This window comes from Protopterus annectens, chromosome 11.part0 (genome assembly GCF_019279795.1).
Source record: "Protopterus annectens isolate FY-2018-M chromosome 11.part0, PAN1.0, whole genome shotgun sequence".
In the NCBI taxonomy this organism is placed as follows: domain Eukaryota; kingdom Metazoa; phylum Chordata; order Ceratodontiformes; family Protopteridae; genus Protopterus; species Protopterus annectens.
Window position 1 is genome coordinate 646,012,765 of NC_056745.1, and position 26,417 is coordinate 646,039,181.

Sequence of the window (26,417 nt, forward strand, 5' to 3'; positions counted from 1 at the left end):
GTTGTGCCTGAGCAGGTAATGTCTGTTAGTAGTTCACTAACAACTGCATGCAGTACAGTTGGTATTGGCATTGAGAGAGCACCATCTCTCAACTCTTCAGCAATTTCCATTCTCAACTGTTCCACGTGACCCAGTAGGGTATGCCGAGCATGCCCACCACGTAAGATCACATGGGAAAAATACCTCCAAACTTTACACATAGAGGCATTTGTGGGGCCAGTAGGACCAGTGAACAACTTGGGCTCAGATAACACAGAGATGGACTTCCAGAATTTTATGTTCCCAGAGGAGCTGTACACCCTTATTGTAAATTAAAGGTTGATACGTGGTGGAGTCCTGTTTGCCCAGGAGACATACGCACATTTCTAGGTGTCAGAATATATATGTCTATTGTACATGTTCCTGAATACAGGCAGTACTGGGAAACACACATCTATGGTCATTTCCCAATAGCAGAGTACATGACCAGAGATAGGTTTGAAAAAATTCAGCAGTACTTCCACTGCAATGACAACAGCCTGAGCCTACCACAGGGCTCTGTGGGTCATGACAAGCTGCATCATGTACGGCCAATACTGGATGCAGTACTTCATGCATGCAGGACATGGTACAATGTGCATCGTTTGGTGAATGTAGACAAAGCCATGGTTGGCTTCCGTGGACGCTTGACATTTAGACAGTTTATGCCTTACAAGCTCAAGAGGTATGACATTAAGGTGTGGGTGTTGGCAGACTCTACCAATGAGTATGTATATGAATTCTAGGTATACACTGGAAAAGCAGGGCAGAATATAGAGGTCGGACCGGCACACAGAGTTGTAGTCGACTTAACTAGGGGGGACTGATTGGCAAGAAGCATCACATTTACTTTGATAAATTCTTTACCTCTGTTCCACTGGCACAGCAATTGTTGAAAGATGGTGTATACTGTTGTGGAACTATGTGCACCAATAGGTCAGGATGGGCCTCTAACATTCAACAGACAGGCTGTGACACTCGTACCCTGGCCCAGCAATCAAGGAGCCTCAATCCTCACCACTAACACCAGAGAGAGCATCTCACATACGAGGAAAGGATAACAAATACAGACACAGTAAAATGCAATTTCCCTTAAGAGCACACAGAGATCATAGTCAGTCCGGGGCTGGTCGCTCCCTTGCTGCCCAGGTCCCCAATAAGACTCTCCACTGGCACAACTATAGGGTCCAGATCTCAGCCTAGCTGGGCAAGCTAAAATCTCCAGCACTCTATACACACACACACACACACACACACACACACACACACACACACACACACACACACACACACACACTTTGAAATAAGTTTATACAACTACACAGACACTCCTGGGGAAGGCTGGCACAGGTTCTCCAGCTGTGCCCCTTTTACCCAGACTATACAGTAGTAATTACTGCCACCACCCAGCTAATACTTATCAGCTACTCAAAGGTCCTTAAAAGGGTGTCCAATTATTATTGTGCAATATTATTATCCAATTGGTAGTATAGCCCAGGGCTAAAGCTGCAGGAGTGGCTTTGTACAATTTTACCAAAGGCATACAAGTACTCTAAATAACTTAAATTATCTCTACACAAAACCAGCCACAGTTGAAAGGTTTTAAAATATTTAATAATAAATAATTAAAACCACAAGACAAAACTTTCTACTACACAGTGCTAGACAAGAGAGTTCAGAGATCACATAGAAATACTTAAAATAAATCAGTAGTACAGTTCTGACATCACAGAAAAACACTTAGTCTACACTTTTTAATTCCTAGCTACTTCTAGGAGAAAACACAGTTCTAATATACTACTTACATAAAGAGAGCATAAGGCAGTGCTGAGTTGGATAGTCCATTTAAAAATGCTTAATAATCTCTGGTTCTCACTGTTTAAATTGAAACTGCAGTTCTGATAAAACACTGCATCATCTTTTACACTTTTCCTGGTGTTCCCAGGCTGACAGAAATTGCATTTACATTATTTTACACTTAGAGCAATAAAGGACATGCCACATGTAAATTCTGGTCATTAACTTTAGCCATAAAACAATAAGCAGGATGCTTACTCCAGACTCATCGACTTCAAATTCTAACTTCAAAGGAACAGACATAAAGTAATTTTAATTTCAAAGGACCAACAAGAAATGCTTGACTTAGCTTTCTTTACAGCAGAGGGCAATGTTGCCACATTGTTTTAAGTTCAACATTTCACAGTATTTACAAATGATAGAATTATGTACCAAATCTATTTGACTAGGCTGGCAACCTTCACCCATCTCTACCAGTCTTCACACAGGCCATCGGAAAAGCAGCTCAAGGCTACTACAAGCAATTGCAGAATGGACATTGCCAGCTACTGAATGGAAGGATAGCAACCCAGTATTCCTCCTGTCCACTAACTGCAACCCAACCTTGCCAGTCTCCAGCACACAGAGGAGAAAGCGTGATGGAAGCAAGGCATCAGTGCCATGTCCACCAGTTGTAAATATGTACAACAGTTACATGAATGGGGTGGACCAAGCAGATCAGCTCAGGACACAGTAACCCACAAATGGTGGCTGTATTTGTTCTGGTTCTTATGGGATGTGGCCATTGTCAATGCTTTCATTATATTCCGTGAAAGTAACAGCCACCAGCAACTGTCATGCTCTGGACATGCTATTCCAGCAACACAGTTACAGTTCCAAAGGAACCTAGGCTTGCATCTACTTGCCAGTTACATGAAGAGGAAAAGATGCACTGAGATTACTCTCCCAGAGGCTGTGAGCTGATTTGAGCATGGCTCTCACTTTCAGGTGAAATGGCATAAATCAAGATGCAAAAACTGTGCCAACAAGGGTAAATGTGCTGAGCCATCATGGGAATGCCCGACTTGCAAGGTCAACCTATGTATCGAATGCTTTGGTGAGTACCATGGTCACAAATTTCTAGTGGGTTACTGATGTCAGGAATGGCCCATATTGTGATGCACAAGACAAATCAAGATGTCTATGCATATGGAACTGGGAACATTGAAGTCTGCTGCTGACCACTGTGTCCATCACTGGGTGTCACATCTAAACATCAAGCACCTTAGGACCCTCCTGGATGGCAGTGGGGAACTTGGAGGCTTTTCAGCTCAGTTCCAATGCCCTGCTTTCATGGATATGCATGGTTTCAAGGGTGCCACTTTGATGGCTTTTTTGTGTGATGTACCCTTTCAGTCTCTCTCCTTTGACTCCTTATGTCCATTGCTAAAAAGACACATGTAAATGGAATAGGCAGAGGTAAAGCAGAGTGTCTTACCCTGCTTTTTGCATTTACATGTGCCCTTTCTGTGCGCCCCTTTGTCAGTTACTGGCCAAGCCCTTCTGCACAAAGGCCAAGAAGGTCCCTCTTCAGTCTTTTCTGCCAACTGCTGTTGTGTTGGTGGATGCATCATGGGGGGGGGGCATACCCAGCCACCATGGATTGTATGATCCACCTGGATCATAGTTGGGAACTTGAAGACTCTTCAGCTCAGTCCCATAGTGCTGCTGTCCTAGGTATGCATGGCATCAGGGGTGCCACTGTGATGCAATGTTTCCCTCTGGGAAAGGACACATGCAAAAAGACAAACGCTGGATCAGTCTTGGTCTTTTCACATGTTGTCTTGCTGTAGCTCTCCACTCAGTCTCCCTCCCTTCAGGTGTAGTAAATGTATGTAGGCCAGGGTAGTAAATGTAAAAAGGTCAGGGCAGCAATTAGTAAGTTACTTCCGTCCCTCACTCCTTAGGTCCACTGTTGAATGGGCACTTGTAAAGAAAAAAGGCAGAGGTAAAGCAGACTGCTGACACTGAAGGGGGTCCCAGCTGGAGCCCCATGCCTGTCCTTGGCATATTAGTGGAGCGGCAAACCTTACCCTGCTTTTGCTCTTTACATGTCCCCTTTCTGTGCCTCCTTGTCAGTCATTGTGGGTAATTTGGTGTTTTCACAGGTAGTAGGTATGTACCTCTGCAGCGCCATCACCACTTATGTACCTAATGCAAAGAATACTGCCCATGGATAGGATGGAAGATTTGGATGGGCTAACCAGGTAATGCATATGTTATACATATATATGTAGTCTTCCAATACATCTGTCAAACATCTGTAGTAATCTGTTTGCATTTTCTTTTCTATGCAGGTTTGTCCACCTTCTAACACTGACATGGCTTCACAACCAGGAGAACAACAAGTGAGAGTGTGGGTATGTGGCCATTCCTACAGTCACTGGGCTGCCAGCCATGCCTCCGAAACTGAAACCCGGTACAACATGAGCTTCCCCACATCCAGTGTGAAGGTATACTGGATTGCAAGAAGAGGTATGCATCGGCACGGAGTACTGCAGTTGTTGCTAGAGAAGTGTTCCATCTACCCTGAGCCCAACAGTCTTGTACTGCACATTGGAGGGAATGATGTCATCAGTCAACCACTCGGAAGGCTACGGTTTCAAATCACAGCAATTTTTGAACACCTGCAGTTATGGTGGCCATGTTGTCATTTTGTGTGGTCTGATATAATTCCTCGACAGATATGGAAAACAGCAAACAGTCAATGGACAGCTCACAAGGCCAGACATTTACAGAATGGGTTCATGCATGGCTTGATGCACAGGGTTATTGGGTCTACAAGCTGCCATGACAGCATCACTGCGGAAGATGTTCACCTGTTCAGAAGGGATGGCATTCATCTAACTGAGGAGGGCATTGTGTTGTTCTTGACTGCCCTCCACAATGGGGTGAGGAGAGCTATGAAGGACTGGTAACGTGCAGCTTGTGAGAAGAATGGAAAACACCCATGACCAAGTAGGACCAGTATAGTAAGTAAAACTCTATTATGAAATGTGTTGTGTAGAATATATTTTCTAAATTTGGCAAATAACTGTGGTAAGGAGCTGGTGAGGATGGAAAGAACAACTGTTTCAGGAGAGTGCTACCACGTACAATCTAATATGTCAGTGACCATCCTGCACTACTTCTTTTTTTAGTCTCTTTTTATCAGGCATGTGTAGAGTTTAGATGACAGGAAGGGCTTACTATTACAGAACTTGATCCCTTAGGTCCATTGCTGAATGGATACATGTAAAGAGAAAGCACATAGGTAAGGCAGACTGCTGACACTGAAGGAGTTCATGAGACTGCAGTGGTATCAGCTGTCTGAGTGGGCAGCCAGCACACTATCAGACAGATTAGATGGCCTTGCCTGCCACTGAAATCCCATGCCTGTCCTGGGTTCATTAGTGGAGAGGTGGTCCTTACCTTGTTTTTCTCTTTACATGTACCCATTCAGCAGTATGCAGGCTACACTAAGAATGTATATATTTACAATCATATGTGTCTACATGGTAAAATAACTGGTTCTGAATGCTGTACACATGGACAGATATCAGTTTTGTTAGGACTCAGGTTATGAAAATTATTATTTTTTTCATATTTTGGTAAATAACTTTGCAAGGCAGCATCTGAATGTGCTAAGTAATACCTCATTTTGAAGACAGTATTGGTAGTTCCAACATGGTAAAAGAACTGTGCCTGTATGTTGTACACATGTACAGATATTAAAGTTTGTTTTGGACTTAGGTTATCAAAATTTTTTTTTTTTCAAATTTCAGTAAATAACTTTGCAAGGGAGCATGTCAGTGTGTCAAGTAATACCTCATTTTGAAGACAGTATTCATAGTTCCAACATGGTAAAAGAACTGTCCCTGTATGTTGTACATATGTACAGATATCAAAGTTTGTTTCGGACTTAGGTTATGGAAATTATAATTTATTTCATATTTTGGTAAATAACTTTGCAAGGGAGCATCTAAATGTGTTAAGTAATACCTCATTTTGAAGACAGTATTGATAGTTCCAACAAGGTAAAAGAACAGTCCCTCTATATTGTACACATGTAGAGATATCAAATTTTGTTTCAGACTTAGGTTACGGAAATTATGATTTTTTTTTCATATTTTGGTAAATAACTTTGCAAGAGAGCATCTGAATGTGCTAAGTAATACCGCATTTTGAAGACAGTATTGATAGTTCCAACATGGTAAAAGAACTGTGCCTGTACGTTGTACACATGTACAAATATCACATTTTGTTTTGGAGAGAGGTTATGGAAATTATGATTTTTTCATATTTTGGTAAAAAACTTTGCAAGGTAGCATGTCAGTGTGCCAAGTAATACATCCTTTTAAAGACAGTGTTACTCCTTATAAGATGTTAAAATAACTGTGTCTGTGCACTGTACACATGTACAGATATCACAGTTTGTTTAGTCTTGTAGGATTATGAAAATTATACATTTCCAATACTTCTCATTATTATGCCCATATCTTTGCAAGGGAGCAGGGTGATCACACAAATGATGCATCATTTTGAAGCTGACATTGAGACACACTACTTCTACACTGATATGTAGGCTCTGTCTGTCAAAGGTGATATTATGCTTTGTTTATTTATCAATTATGAGAAATACTATATTAATCATATTTCTGTAAATATCTCCATAAAGGAGCATCACACAGTAATGGTTAAGGTATCATTTTAAGGCTGACATTCCTACTAACAAATTAAATACAAATTATATGGGTCTACATGGTACATTGACCAAGATATTGTGCTTAGCTTTTCCAAAAAGGTAAAAAATATGCACAACATCAATATTCCTTGTCAAATATTGAATAATGACTTTGATCTGCACTATCAACATTTACACAGTAGGAAATGTCAGTGTCTGCTGAACAACTTTCGCGTTTACATTTTTAGTCTAGCTCTTATAGTTAAAAGTGTTACAAACATTTGTTTTCTGTATGGTATTAAAAATGGATTTTCTGAAAATGAGCTCAGGCTGCACTGTTGTTCCTATGGTGAAATTAAGCAGGCAGCTTTTTCTGATCTGCTTCGGAGTAAATGAGTTGAGGACCTTAAACCATGCCATCTACAACTGAAAGCCCACTTGGACTCGACCAGTCATGGTATGTACACACCACAGGTAGAGGATTTTGTATTTAATTTATAAGTTTTCAGTTTTAGCTTTTACTTGGCTCTTATTTTTTAACCTTGAATTCTATGTTTTTTCTGGTCACATGCTTTCATTTTTTATTTTTATTTGTATTTTGATGTAGTTGGCTGTTCATATATACTTTTATATAGTTTTTATTCTCACAGTTATTTTCACACTTTTAACTTTGCCCAACACATCTTCTAGCCAGACTTTCTTTTTCTCTTACTATCTTATTTTCTAATTTTCTAATTTCCTTATATATTTACTTGTTCACACACTCTATGCATTTCCACTGTCTTTCCATTCACAACCCATCGATCTCTTACTTCCCCATACCAAACCCTACCCACACCCACCACCTAGCCTACATGTGAGGACTCCCTAGTTCACTCCTCTGCCTCCATCCTACCTTGTTACCCACTCCATATTCCCTCTCCCCACGCACATGCTTGTGCTGTTTTCACCAATCTCCTTTGTTTCACTTTGTTTGATAATCGCCTAAGCTTAATTTTAGTTTTAGCCAGACCTCTGTCCCAGCTCTTCCATATTCCACAATCTATTTATTCCCCCGTTCATACCCTAGACCTACTGAGGCTCTCGAGCACACACCGCCATTTTGGTGGACCACCCGCAAACAGAGCAACTTTACAATTTATAATTCTTGATCGACCCTTATTACTTTTAAGTTGCTAGCTCTCCCTGATGAAGAATTGGCTGAAAGGCTACTGCCCATTCAGCCTCGAAAGTGTCAGAAACCTCAGAATCCCCCATTCTAAACCTAATCCGCAAACTTGATGGCACACCAGGTCATTTTTAATGTTGAAAATCACCTTCAAAAACATGGCCCTAACATACTAAAACACAATATTTTGTTCGGTGTAACCTGAATGCAACTCTAAAGACGTCTATCTAAACGTGCTTATAACATCTTTGATACACACATATCTAACACTACATTTGCCTTGAAAACAGTTATTTACATAGTTTTTATTTATTTACTTAGTTTTAATCAGTTTTCAAAGTTTATTAGTGTTCACAGTACTCAAACAGATTTCCTGCAGAACACAACCGATGACCCTCTTCCTACTCCCGCAGCTCCAAAGACAGGACACGTCATCACTGCAAGAGAAACAAGTGGCCCCAAACAGGTCTGTCAACCAAGAAATTCATCCCATGACAGAAGACCACACCCACCACAAGCCTCTGCATCTGATAGGCTGGACCTAAAATACACCCCTTCAACTTGGGCTTAAAAACCCACACACCACTAGCTCTCAGGTCATTCTGACCAGCGCTTGGAGAGCACATACAAAAAGTCATTTTAAGGACTGCACTTAGAACTGAAGGAACGATCTGGATCTAACACAGCCGCAAGCCTGACAAAGGCACAACAGCTCTTATCAGAACTCCTCAGACCAGCGGCCATAAGGAATAAAGTTCCAGGCCCCACACAGTCACAATAGCTCTTATCATAGCTCTGCCAACCAACAGCACCCCAAGAACACCAGGGCACAAGAGCTTTTATAAAAGCTACTCATATTTACAATTAACAGGATAAAATCCCCAGACCCCACATGGTCACAACAGCTCTTGTCAGAGCTCCTCAGACATAAAGCTCCTCACTATCAAAAGAAGGAGGGCTACAACACAGCCAAGGCACAATCGCTTGTATTGAAGCTCTCCAGATCCTCAGACCCCACACGGTCACAACAGCTCTTTTCAGAGCTCCTCGGACATAAAGCTCCTCATGAACAAGAGGTGAAAGCTACAACCCAGACTGAATTCACACCAAAAACAGCCCTTCCCAGGGCTAACTCAACCCCATAGAAATATAAAAACGTGTACATGGTACTACTGAAAAAAACAGCTCTTATACGTGCTATCAGAATGCACAGTCTCTCGAAGGAAGTTTCAACAGAACAATGCACAACGGCTGTTTTTAGAGCTAAAATTAATTAATGTAACTCTAAAACAGGGTCACGTAAGAGTTGATTCATTCATCCAAATAACTAGAATCTATGAAAATAACAGTGGAGTTGCCACCACAAATATTGCAACTAGGCAAATCAGTTTTACCTATAACATTAGTTTCTGAGGCAACAGGTAAGCATTGTGAGGTATCATAAAATATTGCTATAACATTTTTTAAAGTGCAAAACCTTTACATATATAAGTCCATACATACTGCTTCCAAGCCTGGGTAGATATTTGTCTTTTAATAACAGTAGTCTGAAGACAAATCTGTGAAAAGAACTGGGTTTTACCATGAAGTTATACAGAAAAAAGAGAAGCAGTACTTCTTATAAGGGTATAGATTAGATCACTACATTACCCCTGTATTCTCTATCTTAGGGTACAGCACACAGTAGGACCTGGACCTGCAGAGGGACAAATTAAGGAAGATAATATTCTACTACATTTATGCCTTACTTTTATTAGTATGTTCATCTGAATAACCAAATTTTGATACTTTCTTGATTTTACCACAGATTGTATGGAACAGCTTAACACAAATTCTTCTGTGTGGAATTGTCTTCACTTTCCTTGAAATAATATTGCTGGTATAGCTTTGTTTAGTGCCACAGAGTGACACCTTATACCTTGTAAAATGTTACTGACTTTGTGACACACTAATTAGTTAGTGCTTACTGATCTACAGCTAAACCAGGAAAGTGGCATCTACAAGATGAAATGATCTCTTTAGCATGTATAGTGAACTGGTTAGTGTGGAATGCATAAGTCTGGAATTACTAAGGGTAATTTCAAAAATTTATGAAAAATATTAAATTTACATTAATAATGCAAAATGGATTGTGATAATGTGATAAAGTCTTCATATTTTACAGTTGCTGAAACTCTTAAGTTTGTAATTATAAATCATATGAGATGTGTTATAAAGACAGAATTTTGGAGAAAAGCTCTCATTAGCTTGTGGGTTAGATGACTTCAGGAAGCAAGAGGATTAATTAGCCACCTGATCTCCTTTCTAAGTACAGAGATTTTTTTGGTAGTGGTATCATTCTAATCATAACTATAACTCTTACAGAGAAATACATTTTTTGTTACTAATTTACTTCTTTACTATTTTTGTTTGCTAATTTTTACCAATTTACTTTCTATTTAATGATAATTACAGATATGTTGAAGTCATTATTTAATTTAACACTCTGAAGAAAACTCCTATATCCATTTCTTTAAAAATAAACAAAATATTTGCCAGTTAGCACTGAAATACCCAATCAAGCCTACATCATGCCTGAGCATAACAGAAAATGGTTAACCCTACCTTTTACAGCCTTAGAAAATGTATCAGAGTACAGTTCTAGGATCCTTGGGGACATGCAATACCTAGGACTGCCAAGCTTTCTTTAAGGAATTAGACACAGCACAGAGTTAAAGTTTGCTGGGTCATATTACCCTTGTCAGTACAGTCATTTTTAATGGTGGTAATCACTTCAGTTAAATAAAATGTTACATTTTGGAGAAATATATGTAATATTTACTTCTGGTTTAATCATACCACAAAAATATATTCAGGATATGCATCAATTGCCCACCTTGAAGAAAAGCCATACTGTCACCCCTCACAAAATGATATATTACACCAGACTATTGCATTGTGCATATGCAAAGAAGGTAATATTATAGTCATATTTTAGCAGCTCTTGGCAAACATTTTAGGAATGATATTTTGATCCTGAAGGTATATTTTATTTATTTATTTATTTTTATTTATTGTCAGTGAGGCTAGGCAGAATGTCACAATGGAATGCCTTGAGGAGGTCTATATATGGTACCTACACAAAGGAGACAATGTCAAAATCATCTACTGACAGTTCTCAGGAAAAGTTTCAGAAAAATTAAACTTTGTTCCCCCAGATATATTCTGTACCTAAGCAAGCACTGGTGCAGTACAGGGATAAAACCTTCACTATGGCCCAGGCAACTCAAGATTAACCAGCAACTCAGGAGCTTGATTGCACTGGCAGAGAGAATGGGTGGGCAGATCTAGCCACACTCACTGCTGGGGGAGGGTGGTGATGCAAAGAGACAGCCTAGGGGTGAGTGTAAGGCTCAGCAAGTCACTGATGGGTGGTAAGCTTCACAGTGATTATATAGAAGTGCACACTTTTAAGGGAAAGGTAATAGGCTAGAGTAGTAATGTGTTTCAGATATCCACCACTCAGTGGTTAGGAGACGCAATTCATATTCTGTCATTACTGGTAGGTAAGTGAGAACACAAAGTACTCTCATGACAGACCCCCCCCCCCCTCAAAATCAAGCAACTCCTGGTAAAATCTCCAGAGCAGAAAAATAAATGGCCACTATCTGATCAAGAAGAGGGCTGACAATCATCAGGCATGGGGAGCAAAAGTTACCCAGGAAAAAAGTATACACTGTACCTAAGAATGGAATTCAACCCCTAATGGCTTACAACTAAACAGTGAAGTTGATTGGATCATGTGGGCCTTGTCATACAAGAACATTTGATATCTTTTCACTGGAAGCAAATATCACTAGTATGAAGAGATATGCATGATTTCCACTAGTGATGTAATGTGAACTCAATGTTAATATGCCCATAACTTGTATTTAATTTTCCAAAAAAAGAATAAGTGATATGGAGACTATAGCCAGACATCAAGTGGTTCATAAGTACAGAAGGCAACAATTCAGTCAACCTTTCACAGTTCGTACTACTGACTTATTGCCTTTTCTGCATTTCTGTGTGTTTCTATTTAAAAACAAAAAAAAAAAAAAAATATTCCTTGTTTTCCTGCCTCTCCTAAACTAGTTAGACCAGTTTACAGGCCTTGCTGTATCCTGGGCTGTGTTGTAGTTCCTGTGTTGTCCATTGCCTTACTTGGATAGAAGGAAGTTTCTTAGCTCACCAGTGGGAGTGGGGAGCCTTGAATAGCCTACCTGTCCTTGAGGGAAGTGACCTCAGCACAAGAAGCTGTAGTAATTGGTCATTTTGGACCATTTCTAGCTCATTTGAAGTTCCCTGGTTAAAATCTGCCTCTGGCATTTTTTTGAAGCCATATTGCTCAGACACAGCTCCACGTGGTCCTGTTGAGTCTTCCTGGCTACAGAGAACTGAAAAAAGCGACTGCTTTCCTGATTAAGTATCCTGCTGTTTTTTATATTTGTTTTACCTTCTACTGCTTACCTAGAGCAAGCTTTAACTGCTTTCATAGTTATTTACTGCATTTTTATTATCTGCACTTAAAAGTACATTTTAGTCGAAATTAGTCTAATTCAAGTCGAAAAGTGTTTGTTTGCTGTTTAATTTAATTGTTTGGCTGCCCACTAAAGTGTGCTAGCCTGTACTACTGACTTATTGCCTTTTCTGCATTTAGCGCGGAGTTACCACTACAGCACCATCGGCAGCCGGTTAAACAAGGTTAAACTATTTCTGGCTCCGTAAAGTCTGCTCTTCATTTTTTCCCTAGAACTGCTCTACTTGTAATCTAAACAGTCTATTCTCTATCTGTAAAGCTCAGCACTTGTTCCTAAAGCATTTTTAGTCAGGTAAAGCACTTCTATATTATACAAAGTACTTCACTAGCTTAAAACCCCTTGAGTACCCACTTCCCTATAGGTCCTTTCTGACTCAGTTACACAGCAAACTTTTTCATTTCTTCTAGCATGTCAAAGGGTCAGTTGCTAGCGTCCTCTCCTGCTCAGCTGGTGAATCTGGGAATATTGAGGCAATGTTACAATTGCCTCATGTACACAGACAACCGTCTCCTCCTCCCACAAAACACAAATACATGCGAGAGATGCAACTATATAGCCAAACTGGAGGCTGAGCTCTCTCAACTCGGGACTGGCAAAACCAGACAGGAGGAGAAGGTAACCACACACACCATAAACCCAGTCTCACATAGAACTATCACAACTACAAATCAAACACATAAACACACAAAGACATACTCGGAGGCACTGATCAAAAATCTACCAAAACAGCAGAGGCCTCCAAAGCAGACACCCAAACAACTGCCACCTCATGACTTAACACAAGCAACACATAGATCACAAAGTCAGTGTGCAAATCAGTCACAACCCTTAAGGCCAAACACAATGCCAGACACACTTGTCATAGGTGACTCCATAGTCAGACACACTGACGTCCCACTCACCAGACTGAACAAGGAGAGGGTCACAGTAAGCTGCCTGTCGGGCTAGAATCCGCCACATAACACAAGCACTCAGGTCACTCCACAGCAAGTACAAGTATGACTCAGTCATTGTCCATGCCGGTGTGAATGACCTGAGACGTACCTCCCTGGACTACATGAAAAGAGACATAAAGGAGCTCTCAGATTATGTAGCCTAGGCTGGTATGACCCTGACCCTGAGCAGTATCCTACCTTCACCAAGAATGATGCCACAATACAGAGACAAAATGATCAGTTTTAATAATTGGCTTAATTTCTGGTGTCATTCTAAGGGGATCCAATGTCTGTCTGCCTGGAATGACATGCTTGACAAGCCACGCTGCTTCGCAAGGGACGGCTTGCACCTGTCACCCTGGGTTTCGGATATTGGCAAAGGCTCTTGCCACCCCATAGTGCCTTTTAGACAAGGCTCAAATTCTAAACCCACCGCCCTAGAAAACAATAATGGAAAAAAAACTAAGGGTAATGCTGCTCAATGCCAGAAGTCTAAATCTCAAGATGCACGCTCGAAGCCCTCCTCAGTATGGAGAACATCGATGTCTGTGCTGTGACTGAAACCTGGTTCAAGGCTCCTGAGAGCACCCCGGCACTATCAGGTTTTACCTCATATCATGCGTTCCGGCCCCAAGACCCGGACCATACCACAAAAGGAGGGGGTGTATCCATATTCATCAAGGATACCCACACCTCCAGGCTGGTGGCAACTCACGAAGCATCAGAGACCATTCAGGTGCAATTAACCATAGGCAAAACTGCTCTACAGTTTGAAGCATGTTACAGGCCACCCTCTCAAACTCAGGAACCCCACACAGCCTTCCTGAAGACACTGGAGAGTATAAATGTCTCTCCAAACACCATCATATTGGGTGACTTCAACTATCTAAACATAGACTGGGAACATTACTCAAGCCCCAATACCCTAGCCCAAAGGTTCCTGGAGTTCATAAACTCAAATGCTATGGAACAACTTGTCACCATTCCCACACGAGGTGAAAATATACTAGACCTGATCATCACAAACATGGGGACAAAATGCTCCACACCGGAAGTATATCCCTCATTGGTGAGATCAGACCATAAACTAATCTCACTGGAGATCCACATCCCGCCCCACCCCAACAAAAGACCACAGTGAAGAACTTCTCAAAAGCCAACTTCACACTTCTTAAGACTGGTGTGGTATCCTTCAAGGCCCCTGAGCCATTGGAAACCACAACCCACGCTGCTGAATCCCTTAAAAATGCTTTCTACGAGCACCTCCAGGATTGCATGGATCAAGCAATCCCAAATAAAATCAAGACCCTTTCCACCAAAGGCAAGTGCCCGATCTGGTGGATCCCAGCCATAAACAAACTTTACAACAAGAGGAGAAAGCTACTGCAATATAGAGCAAAATCCCTAAAAGGGAAGACATCTCTGATCAATACTAGTAAAAAACTACGATCACTCATAAAATCATCCAAGGCCAACTTTGAGAGAAAAATCGCCCAGGACTCAAAAGACAATCATAAGGCCTTCTTTAGCTATGTTAGAAATCTGGGTGGAAACTCCCAGATATGCTCAGAATTAGTCCAAAATGATATAAAAATCACTGAACCCACAGACATTGCAAACATACTGGCAGACAGGTTCAGTGAAAAGTTCTCCCCTCCCCCCCAAAAGGAGAAATATCTATCCCAGCAGAGTGTAGCCTCCCAATCATCTCAAATGCCCAGGTGAGAGCTGCTCTCGCTAAAGCTAAAAACACAGCATCAATGGGACTGGATGGTGTCCCCGGCTGTGTGCTACACGAACTCAATGAGGAACTAAACCCACACATAAGGCTGCTGTTTAATCTTAGCCTTACCACAGGATACGTACCCAAAGAGTGGCGTACGGCAACTGTGGTCCCACTCCACAAAGGCGGTGCTTCTACGGACCCTGGTAATTACCCCATAAGCTTAACAAGCCTGGTCTGCAAAGCTATGGAGAGGATCATAATGGAACTCAGAAATAAAGACATAGGGGACCTACAGACATTGGATCCTACCCAATTCGGCTTTGTCAAGAGCAGATCATGCCTCTTGAACTTGGTCGACTTTTTTGAAACAGTCACCAAGGCCATTGATGAGGGTAAGGCAGTTCACACAGCCTACCTTGACCTTGCAAAGCCTTCACACAATATCCCACTGGTATCATAGAAAAGCTCACCAGCTTAAATGTAAACCCATATGTCACAAGATGGGTTGCAAACTGGCTCAAGGACAGAACCCACAGGGTTAGAGTTGCTGGTGCCATGTCAGACTCAAGCCGGTCACAAGCGGTGTCCCACAGGGCTCAGTCCTGGGCCCCCTCTTGTTCGGCATCTACTTTTCAGAAGTGCAGGCAAACATAGGAGTATTGTGGCTGACAAAGTTTGCAGATGACTGCAAACTGGGCGCCATAGTTGAAAATCCATCAGACACAGATATCCTTCAGAGAGGTCTCATAGAAACGGATAACTGGTGCCAGAGCCATGGCCTTAAGCTAAATGCCAAAAAATGTATAGTAATACCCTTTGGTAAAAACAAGGTAACCCCAAGTTACCACATAGGTGGCAATCCATTAAGCACAGAAGAGGTTATCAGGGACCTGAGGACCCAAGTTGATAGTAACCTTTCTTTTGACACTCACATTGCCAAAGTGGTTAGGAGGACCTTCTACATTGCCCACCTGATTATGAAGGGATTCACATCCAGATCAAGGGAGGTCATTGTTCCCCTGTACTCTTCACTTATCAGACCAATGATTGAGTACAATGCCCCATTCGGAATGTATCTTACCCGACACCTGCAGCAAGTGGAAAGACCCCAAAAGTTCCTCACCAAAAGGATAAAGGGGCTCAAAAATATGCCATATGCTGCCCGACTGAAGAAACTCCAGCTCTATTCAGTCGCATACCGTCTACTCAGAGGTGACCTGTGCCTGACATACAAGGCCATGTCCAACCCGGAATTAATGGACATGCTCCACCTCAAAAAATCCAAATCCACCAGAGCCACAAGAGCAAGAGACTTAAACCTCAACACGGATATAAATAGGACGTGCTGGAGGGACAGATTCATCACCCATAGACTCCCTATGCTGTGGAACAGAATCCCAGTCCATGTGAGACAGAGCACCTCGCTGGCTCTGTTCAAGAGGAATCTTGACCAGTGGATGGGAGATCATGGGTTTACCCCGGGGATCATCTCTGTATCACTGCTGGACAGAGGCACGGCAAACTAATGGGTATAGTATTCTTCAACCTAAGGGGTGGTGAAAGCCACACAACTCTGGCTAGGCTTATAAATGCCCTAGGGCAGATAGCCTAGTATGAACCTATGAACCTATGAACCTATAAGAAATGCTTCAAGGGAGTTACAGTTTGACATTCAGATTTGAATAACTGTTAAAATAGCCATGCTGTCCTTTAATGTAATTTGCAAATGATTGTTTTTTCATTCTTCTTTTATTGTAATTAAGTTCTCATCATTCAAAGGGAGCTTTCAGATTCTAAAATGTATAATTTTTGCTTCAGTTACTTTAGTGGGACTAAACAAAAAAAGTGTAACTAGCTTTCATCTGTATTCACTTTATGATGAGCAGCTGCCCAGGTACTTCCCGATTCCATGTCATGATAGTCCTACAGTTAAATGCATTTGTATGTTATACAGTGAATGGATTAATTAAGGAATGAAAACCTTCTATATAATCTATGCAGCTGTGAAAAAGAAGAGGGGATTCAAAGGATTCTCAAGCCTGTTTAGTCATGCAACCATCAACCCCTTACCATTAGCCATCCTCAGAATGAACTCCCCTTTCTCAAGGATGGCTAGGCTAGTTAATCCCAGGGTAAATTTTATGGTACCCATCCAGTGATCCAGGTTCTGTCTGAAGGGTGATAATGTACTGCACTGCATTCTATGTCTGCTAGTGAAGATTTAGGTCCTCATTCTGATGTTTTTTAAGCTATAAGATTTGCACAAAGATAAAGAGGATCAAGGAAGACAGAGTCTGTGACGATGCAGTAGGCAAGGCTCAGATCACCCATCAAGAATATAAGTTTAGGATGAAAATGTGATGAAACTGATGATGATATTATGAAGGTACAAAAAGGATGCTGATTAAGATGTGATAAGAATAATGATCATAACAATGAGATCAAGACAACACTAATGCTGATGATGAAGACACCAGTGCAACTGAAGATGACAATGAAGACGAAGATGAGCTTGATATGTTAAAGATAACAATATGGATGCTATAAAAAGGATGTGATGAAATTATGATGACAAAGATGTCTGTCACTGTCTCCTCCATCATTCTCACTGCATAATCCTCACCATATTATCAGCTTCATTGTCACCTTCATCACTGGATTCTCTCATCACCACATCTTCATTGTATATTCATCAGCATTGCATCTTTACCTTGACTGCATATTCAGCTTTACTGCACCCTCATTATATATTTAATATCACAACATATTCATCACACTCACCTTAATATGTATCATATCAGCCTCATGTCTTCAGGGTTATCTTCATTATCATCCTCATTGTATCTTCACCTTCATTTTTCTCACATCATTGTAGTCATCTTCATCACATCTTCATAGTTTTAATCAAGTCTTCATCTTATTCAGTGGCATCTTCATCTCATGATAAACATCTTTACTGAAATCATCTTGATTGCATCCTAATCAAGTTTATCACCACTGATTGTTTCATCACAACTGTATTAGAATCATCACATCATCAACTTCTCAGATTAATTCAACAGTTTTCATTCCAGCACAAACCCACTCCACATATAATACACACACAAATGCATTTTATTGCAGTGCTAAAATAAAGGTGAGTCACATGCCCCTAGCATTCTTTTTAAATTTTTGCCACTGAGGCTGTTGTCTATTAAGGGTTCCCCAATCAGACTTACGCCCATTCATTCCCTAGTGGTGGTAATTATCTCCAAAGCTGTCTGGATGAGTAATCAGGCAGCTATAAGGGATTCTTTTACCATAACCAGCATCCATCCAATAAGAAGACTGTCAGTATTTAACCTCTATATTTCCCTAGGATAAAAGAATTATGACCTGTGATACAGTGAGAGACCACAATGCCTCCCCCATCCCAAGTGTACATTCCTGTAAATTTGCACTTGGTGAACTGCATGCACTCTCAAGTTGTGGGCCTACCCTCACTTCGAAAGGCAATGACAACCTGTGGCCAGCTCTGCTCCTCTTCTCCCAGGACAGGGATGACCATCCACAATATCAGCTTCATCATGTTACTATTTCATGTTAATGTAAGAATACAGGTCCTTAAAAGTGGGGAATTTTATGTTTGCAACTAGTTTTGATGAAGTTTGGTTATCCTGAACCAAAGCACTTAATTGGTGTCAATACATTTTAAATTATTTTTTTTTGTTCCTGTGTGTTTATGAGTTGTGTGCTCTCTATTTGTTTTTGTATTCACCTTGGCATTGTTTTTCATTTGATCCATGGTTTGTCACTCATTTTGGATTATGTCAGCAGCAACACTGCTCAATACACAGCAGAATAGGGAAGAAATCAACATGGAAATATTTAATCATTCAGTAGGCAACTTAACATTGTTGCGACAGCAGTTATCTACTTCTGAGTTGGCCTCCACTAAGGATACAATGAACACTACTGGGCCCAATTTTATATCTAACAAGGCATTGTGTTGACTGAGAAAACAGTCTGAGTATGATTAAAGAGACTGAAAAAATATGGTAAATAATGACTCACCCCCTTTAGAACAACAATCCCCTCTATGGAGATCCAAACATCTATATAATAGGAGCAAAGCTAGGTAGTCCGTGCCTGTGAACAAATCCAATTTCAATCAAAGGGGTCCAAAGGGGGGAGGTTATGCAAGTGGGACAGACATTAAAATCCAATTCACATATTTAAATACTGGATGAAGATAATCATGTCCTTCTTTTCAGTGATTCATATTTTGATGGTGGCAATAATGTTTCTATTGTTAGTAATAAATACAGTGACTTTAATATTTACAATTTTAGCAGTTATGCAGTTGATCAAAAATGTTCTGTTCTTTTAGATAAGGGAGGTGTTTTTGTGCCAGCCAGAAAAACTCAGATTACTAATACACTCAAGGATTTAAAATTATATATTAGAAAATTGAATTTTAATTGTATCTTTGATCAAAATGAAGGCTCATCTATGCATCTGCATACAATACACAGACCTAGCTTCTTCAATCCCCATATCCACCCCATTTTGCAGTCCTTTGAGAAAGTTTGTGAGTTGGACATTAGACATTTGCAAATTGTCAGACAGTACATCTGTATTTCAACATGACACAGCCTGAGTGGTCAATGTTGAATGATTTATGTACTAATGTTGTTTGTCTTTTGGCTGTTCCCAGTTAGGAGTTGCCACAGCAGAACTCCGGTCCCCTAATGATTGGCAGTAGATTTTCACTAACGTCGAGGTGCCAGCTTGACATCCAACCTTCAACGAAGGCACGCCCATTTACGCATGTCTTTCAAACGCCCACCCAACTACGGGGAGGACATGCAGACTCCACACAGAAGGCACTCCCCGCACTCCAAATGAGAACTGAACGGGAGAACCTCTTGCTGTGAGGCAACAATGCTACCGCTGCACCACCGCGGATTGATGTACTAATAAGGATATAAAATCATGAAGCCAGATAAAGGGGGTGGGCTGGTTATTATGGATAAGGTTGATTATAACAACGTCAAACCCAGATTTGATGAATATGCTTCACCTCAAAAAAAATCTATCCTCAAGAAAACACAAGGGGCGGAGACTAAACCTTGACACGGTTATAAACAGAGCGTGCGGGAGGACAGATTCATCACCCAGAGACTTATAAATGCCCTTGGGCAGATAGCCTAGTATGAACCTATGAACCTATAATATAAGGATGAACTGTTTGCATTATGATGAAGCATAAAAGGAAGTTTCAATTAATGAGGCTAACATAGTATATAATAAAATTGACATAGTATTAATGGATATGCTTTTAGATGCTCAAATAAACCTAGATTAACATGATTTAATGTCCAATGATAAACCTTTAACACCTTAAATTTTTGGTATCCCACAAATTCACAAGGATCCACTTTAAATTCATTTGTGAATGCTGATAAATCTAAGATATTTTCACTAAGTTCCTTGATTCTAGGTTAAAAGATAGCATTAAGAAACTTCCCCCATCTTTGTATCAACTCATGGGATTTTTTGGCCCAATTTAAGAATGATGGTTTATAATAGTAACTGGTTATTTTTAACTATTGATGTCAAGGATTTGTCCACCACCATACCACATAACATTGATTTGGAATGGTATCTGGATTGTCTCAACAGAATTATGGATATTTCTGCTCAGGAAATGAATTCTATGGTATCCTTGATGGACCTAATTTTGGCAAATAATTCTATTTTGAGGGACAATCTTTGCAAAAAATTAGATGTACCATGAGTGATGCATGTGACCCTTTACTTGCCAATTTAGTTATGGCGCAATGGGAACATCTTCAAATTTTAAGTAGTCCATATACCAAGTCATGGTCATTATACATTAGATACTTGAATGATATATTTACTTTATGGCCTGATACTATTGATAAGGTCGATGAGTTTATCAAATACATACATTCCAATAATAAAGAAAAACAAGATCAATGATAAATTTGCTTCTAGCATTTATAGGAAACCAATTTATTCCAACTCCTTTTTTGCATTTTAACAGCTGGTATCCTAGACTTCAGAAAAATGTGGTGGTCAGAGGGCAGTTGGTTTGCTTAGCTCGGATGACTTTCTAGTTTGATATTTTTTTTTTGGTGAGTATAATAATTTGATGGATATGTTTAGGAGAAAGGGTTATCCAAGTTCTTTTAGATCCACTTTTGGAAGAAGTTATCAGAGTAGAAAACAAGATTTTATTTCCGCTTATTTTAGATGGTGATGACAATAACATAAGGGCATTTATACCAGCTAGTACCAAGTATAAGATGCCCTCATCACTACTTATAATCTTGATTGTAAAGATATTAATATTATATTAGAACAGAACTGGGGACTCTCTAAAAATTCTCTTAAATTGAAGGATATGTTGGGACCAAAGCCAGTTATTATATATAAAAAAAGGAAACTGTTTTAGGAATTACTGGGAGAGGCATGGGAAAGTGACATATGGAGCAGTAAGCTATAAAAAAATAGGGGACTTTTAAGAGTGGTCAGTGTAATCAATGTAGCTATAAACTGGTTATTGATCATGTGATTATTAATATGAGTATTCCTGCCAGAACTTACTTTGACTGTAACTCAAGGTGTGTTTATGTGGCTGTCAGCTGTGCCCTGCATTTTATGTTGGTAAAACTGATAGAAAGGTCCAAGAACATATTTATAAACATTTATATTATACTGATAGAGATAGATTATATAATGTTTTAGCTAAACATATTCAAAGTTACAATACACAATTTTTTATTTTTATTTTTTTTACTTTAGAATGGGTGTCTATGAACTCCCAATGAGGTTTATGGAGTGAATATGTTGATGTTGAGATGAGAGAATTATAGTAGCAGTTATTTTTAAATGCCAACAATCTACCAGGAATTAACGAGTCTGTATCTATTTCTTTTTACTGAAATTGTGGCATTATCAAGTAAAAAATTCTTATGTTTTTTATAATTCACACACAATATATATTTTTAAATATTTTTATGTTTGTTTTTTTCAATATGATATTCTTATTTCTTATTAATTTGTTAATTAAATGGTATAGTGTAATTAAGTTCAATTTGTGACTACAAAGCTTTGGATGAATTTTATTTGAGGATGCACCTATCATTCATGTATTGTAAAGTACTTTGGTTATTTCATGTTAATGTAAGAAAACAGTTATATATTCACCATACCATTCCATCTGTGTTGTCCATTTTCATTCTTCCTCAGCTGTTGAGTTCTGATCCAGTCCTTGGAACAAACTCTGCTTTTTCTTCCAGCTTATGGGACACAAACTCTCAAGCTCCTCCTTTACCCATAATCCCCTAGTCACCTAACATACCTCAGATCTTGTTTGCTGCCCCCTAAACCTGAAGGCAGTTGGAAATGATGAAACAGAATTTAGGACTCAAAGAAACAAACAGTAGTTCCTTTAGCATCTTTCAATCCTTCCAAAAGTCAAAAAGAAGGGGGTTGGAGGAAGGTAAGTTGAGGAAGAATGAAAACATATAAAAAAGTCACAAAAGCAGAACCAAGTACCACTAAAACACAAAAGACAGCCTTTAACTTGAGTATATATATTGCACTAGAAGTTTTAGGTCTTTAGTTCTGTTGAAGTTCAAAGCATTTGAACAAAAGCGCAAAACTGTTGTTTTACTTGCTCGGACTACTTATTTCTGCTACCAGTGTTCTGAAGGCAGTGTTTTGTGTTTTAGAAGAATGAAAATGGACAACACAGATGGAAAATGATGGTGAGTACATATCGTTTTGTCTGATGTCATTTTCATTCACTCCTCAACTGTTGGGACAAGGTCCCCAGCTCCCTAAATCCTGGGAGGACTCCAAGGAAGGATATTCCTGAGTACTGCTGAGTCAAAGGCTGCTCTTCACCTAGAGACCAGATCCAACTTGTAATGAGCAATAAATATATGAGGGTCAGCCCAAGTTGCAGCTGCACAAATATCCAATGAAGACCTAGCTAAAAAGGCTGAAGATGTTTCCATAGATCTGTTGGAATGTGCTTTAGGTGATTTTGGTAAACACAAGCCCGATTTTTCAATAAACTAAAGTAATACAATCAGTTAACCATCTGGCTAAAGTCACTTTAGAAACTGGTTGCCTAATCTTGACTGCAAAAAAGAGACAACTGTTTCGATTTCCTGAAAGTTTTGGTTCTATGTAGATAAAACCATAACTGTCAGTGAATATCCAAAAGGTGTAACATATACTCTCCTTTATTTGAAAAATTTGGAAAGAAGACTGGAAAGTTGATAGTTTTAATATTGGATTCTGACACCACTTTAGGAAAAAAGGAAGGACTGGTACATAAGGAAACTCTATCCTTATGACATATTAAATAAGAAGGTTTGGATGACAGGGCCTGTACTTCTGATACTCTTCTGGCAGATATAATGGCCACTAAAAGATAGTTTTCCATGTCAAGAATTTTAGTTCACTCTTAGCTGATGGTTCAAATGGAGATTCTGTTTAAAGTTTGCAAAACAGTGCTCAAATCTCAAGGAGGACCAGGATATTTTAATGGATGTCTAAGTAGGAAAGTACCACTTAGGAAGGTTTTAGAAAAATTTGAAAGATGCTAAAGATGAGTTATTTAGTCTTATATGAAAACTGGAAATGGCAGCTAGTTGCACTTTTACAGTAGAAGAGTTAGCACCTTCATTGAAAACTGTAGCTAAAACTGATGTACTTTAGGAACCTGTGCTGAAAGGGAACTAGATACTTTTGCTGCACCCAAATGACAAATCTTTTCCATTTATTTCTGTAAAATTTCCTAGTGGAAGCTTTGCGGGATGACACGAGAATGTGGCAGACAGAGGAGGACAGCCTAGGTTGTCTAGCGATCAGTGGAAGTGGAGAAACCATACAGTCAATTCTAGGCCTGGAATGTCTGGGTGAATCATATCTGTTGGATGAGATAGTACATCTGGAGTTGGATCCAGGATCCATGGAAGACAAAGGAAATGTGGCTAAAGAAAGGGAAACCAAATATGATGAGGCCAGTACGGGGCAATGAGGATAACTGTGCTCTTCAAACGAGCTGCTTTCTTAAGACATTTAGGATTAGCTGCACTTTTTGAGGGGAGATGAAAAGAGATTGCAAAATGGCTGCCCACATCAACAGAAAATAATTTCTGCAACCTTCATATTGAGGGACCGCTCGTGAGGCATTGGAATAGACCTGCTTAACTTGTGTGCAATCACATTGGATTTCCCTGGAATATGCATTGCTATTAGAAATTGGATGAGATCACCTACTGCCACACTCTATAGCTTCTTTACAAAGTGAGTAAGATTTGGTTCCCCCTTGTTTGCTGATGTATCAGACCACTGACATACTGTCCGTCTGAATCGCAATTTTCCCAATGAGAAGAGTGTCTTGAAAGGCCTGCAAATCTAAGAGGACAGCTCTCATTTCCAGAACACAGATGTGCATGTTAGCCTCTGTGGGGGACCATGTGCCTTGGACTGCTGTTTTCAAGAAGTGCCCCGCCACCTGATCTGAGAGGCATCCATGGTCACTATGGCCTTGGGTTGCGGAAGAACAAAGGGGTAACCTTCTTGTACTTGACCAGAGTGTATTTACCATAGAAGATAATACCAATGGTAGTGTCTGACCAATGCAGCAATGCTTTCAGGAGCAGCTGCAGTGTCACCAAAGAAATATAAGTACTCTCAAATGTTAAAATATTTTCTAAAAGACCAGTCACAATGAAAAGTTTAAATATATTTTATAATAAATAATAAAAATAACAGGAAATACTTAATATATATTTACAATAAACAGCAATGTTTTGATCACAGGCAATATTAAAAATAACACAGATGGAAAGATTCACACAGATACAAAAAAAAACAATACTTAACTAATTTCACTATATTTTCCTGACTGATCTAATGACTTACTGTTCCATAGTTCACTTACTAGAGCAAGGCAAGATGACCCAGGTGAGTAGCCCTTCTTTGTCAGGTTTCACAAACAGACTGTCCTGGGACTTCTGTTTCATCTAGTATTAAACATCATTTCAGTGCTGGATTACAGAATAATATCACATACATCTTGACCTGTGAGTCCCATACTCGCCCCTTTACTAGAAACTGAGCCAAAGCTTGCACATATGTATTACCATGTACACACAGACAGAGCTTTGATAAGATGTGTTATAGCATCTGGAAGCTATAAAACCATTTCAAAAATGTACACCCTTCCAGGGTAGCAATTAGTTCACCCCCTAGCACAATACAGTAAGATTCCTAGTCCTGGTGTTCATATACATTCTGTCCCTGACTGTAATCAGAACTGGAAGATACTATCTTTATGGCCTAAACCAGGTAATTTAATTCCAGACCATTTTTCAAAGTTAGCTGGACTGAGATTAACCTCTTATCTTCCAGTATTCTCTGTTACAATATATTTCAACAGTTACAATACAGTCTGACATACAGGTGCATTTTTTTTCTGTCCAGCAGGACCCGCTGTTGGTACATTTTTAACATAAGCAGCTTTACAAATACATTTTCAACACAAGCACCTGTACAAATCTGTTTGATTTACAAATGACATATAATTCTTTACAAAACTCCAGCCAGCTATACTGGCATATGTTACACATTGACTGCCATACTTCTCCTGGCATAGCTGGCAATACCTCACATCATCGCATCTCTCCCCCCTTTAAAGACTCAAGCTAGTTTTTCAAGTTACCCTGGAGAAACATTGCTTCAGAGGAATGAGCCTGTCTGGGAATACATTAACCCATACCTTGTCTCAACATTCCATCTGCATTGGCATTGTTGACCCAACTATAGTGCTGCACTGTTATATCATATACCTGCAACCCTAGGCGCCACGTTAATAATTTGAAATTTTGCTGGCTGGCTTGATGTAGCCATAGATCTCCCTCAGATACCTCCTGCCACCCACTGCAAATAATCAGCACAAGGACCTCCCTATCATGATAAGGATTCATCGTGTTAACATGGTACAATGTGTGCCCATGCCTCCTGCCTAGCAGGTTTACCAAGTAGTTAATGTCACCGACTTTCCTTACCACTTTGAAGGGTCCCTCCCAAGCTGCCAGCAACTTATTGTGTCTGACAGGAATGAGCACCATAACCTGTTGTCCCACAGCATACTCTTGGACTCCAGCATTCCTGTTATACCAGACCTTTTTCTGCTGTTGGGCTCCTGTCAGGTTCTCCTGGGCCAAGCCCATGAGCTCCCTAAGCCTTGTCCTGAGGTTTAGGACATATGCTACAACAGGCCCCTTGTGGGATTAAAACTCACCCTCCCACTTGTCATGAATCAAACCTAAAGGCCCCCTCACCGTATGCCCATAGAGCAACTCAAAGAGTGAAAAACCTGTGGATTCCTGTGGGACTTCTCTTAATGTAAACAGCAAATGGGGCAAATATTTGTCCTACACTCTCTTAAACTGGTCTGTAAATGCCCATAGCACAGTCTTTA